Below are 2,218 nucleotides of genomic sequence, written 5' to 3' on the forward strand. Positions count from 1 at the left end.
GTGCGCGCGCCGCACGCACGCACGCACGCACGCATACTAATAACGTGAATAGCCAGGCTGGTACCGTTGTGTTATACAAGTGGATACATGTACTGTACTACATACACGGCAGTAAAAGCTTCGCGAGAGAACACTCCCTGTAACCTTTGGCTAGCTGACCCTTCCGCTCGTGTAGCATTTTAGTAGTGCCCTCGGCTCGCATACACAGAGTAGCGGCAAAAAGCGTGTATATTCTTGACGCGAGATTAACCCGCTCGCCTGTTACACCGGCGAGCTTCTCGCATGCGGCAGCATTCGAACCGTGCTTCTCTTGCGTATTAGGAGCTGTCAGCTTGAAGGAAAAAAAAAAAGAAAAAAAAAAGAGAAATATAGAGGAGAGAGAAAAAGGTATTAATGCGAAAGAGTAGTACGAATGATCGAAACTATTATAATCAGCGAGTTTAGATTTTAAATTCAAATACAGCAAGCAAATAAAAAAGTTTTTATATCTTTTCGTTCTCAATATTTCGCTACATTGATAGAAAAGTGACATTTTTCAAAATTAATAACTTTTCAGTAGAGCACTTTTAATCCTCTGCAATCATATTTTTAATCCCTCCATTTTTGCAATCTGAGTATTTTCTGTTCAAATTTTTTTACTGTTTTAGATTTCAAAAAATGTAGAAAAATTCAGGATTATTTTTCAACATCTCCATTATATTACCAAATAGTTTTTTTTAACTCAAATGTTAAAATCTTGAAATTTTGAAATTTGAACAAAAATAAAGAAGAAATTTGAGAGTCAAGTTTTATTCGTGTCTAAAAAACCGAAATTAGAGATGGAGGATTAAAATTCTAAATTGATTTTAATTAGAATAGTAAATATATGTGCATAACTTTACTTTTCCTTCTATGTTATTTTTAATTATATGTACTCTTTAAAACTATGTCATGAGTTTTCAAAATTCCAATACTGTAACCCTTTTCTGTCAACAAAAATTTATCTTTTCTTTCTCAATGAAAATATTTTTTCCTTGCTTACAGCATCAAAGACTGATCCTCATCAAGATTACGTTGATTTCATTGACAGGTGTAGATAATTAGAGTCACTATAGAGAGTCATATCTAGTCGGGCATGATTGTGTACATGTGTATATATATATGGAAAAGAAAAAAGAATAAGGAACAAGATGAGGTAAAAGGCGATGTAAGAATAAAAGAAGAGAAGAAAGAGAAAGAAAGAACGCTGAGAAATCGCGTAAATTCAACGAATCGAGTGAAAGAGCGTGTGTTAATAAGTGTTATTGATCGCGTGATCCTCTTTGGATTGTTCCTCATACTCAATTTAAATTAATTATCAAATAATCGCGTTATTAAGCTAAATAAGCTCTTGTTTTTTTTCCAATCTGTCTTGTTGAATATTCAAGATCGTGCGCTATGCATCAAACTTCGATTAGTGCTTGCGACAACATAATGCCCGCTGCCGCCGGCTCGACACCGCTTATACAAACAAGTAAGTAGATTTCCAAGACGGCTGTAATCATGCAACGATTAAGGCCAAATTACTTACAGGTTGGAGGAGCGAGGGAATACCCGGGATGGGGTTCATCTTAGCGTGCGTGACCATTTACATTTGATCATGACTGTTGGTGATTTATGATCGGAGAAACGATATAATTGCTGTCAATTATAGTATTAAGTAATTTTTGAAATAGAATCATTTCTAAAATTATTTTACATTTTTATTGAAATTTTCGCCATCACGATGACTTTATTTTAATATAAACGTATTATATGCTGATTATGAGAATTCTAAAGCCCGCATCAAATTAGAAATTAAAATGGAATTTAACAATCAGAAGAAGAAAACTAATATCAAGCTTAATAAATTTTGTTTTGGTTGGTTAAATTTCAATTCAATCTTAATATCAATCTCTAGTCTGATACGGATACAATTGTGATTATCTTTTTTTATTTTAGTATCTATATATAATTATCCAATTAGACTGCCAATTCGTTAATTAATTTATAATTTTATAATTATACAGGCCCAACTTGTTAATACGAATATAATTGAATTTTATATGTAACAGTTACTTCGAGATTACTTTACAGGTTCATTAAAGATTTCTATTCCGGACCAAAGTGAAACAATCACGCGAGCTTGCATAGAAGGTAACATTCTTCGGGAGTCGACATAAACTGTTATTAATCCTGTGGTATATATATATATATATAT

The 2,218-nt window shown here is 33.0% G+C and overlaps 1 protein-coding gene across 9 annotated transcripts in view; it reads right to left on the minus strand.

The window, feature by feature from the left end:
- The window catches only part of LOC108688841 (plasma membrane calcium-transporting ATPase 3), a 95,797-nt gene that overhangs the window by 39,774 nt on the left and 53,805 nt on the right, over window positions 1-2,218 (minus strand). The window lies entirely within an intron of this gene.

The sequence above is a fragment of the Atta colombica genome, unplaced genomic scaffold, assembly GCF_001594045.1.
Source record: "Atta colombica isolate Treedump-2 unplaced genomic scaffold, Acol1.0 scaffold242, whole genome shotgun sequence".
Lineage (NCBI taxonomy): Eukaryota > Metazoa > Arthropoda > Insecta > Hymenoptera > Formicidae > Atta > Atta colombica.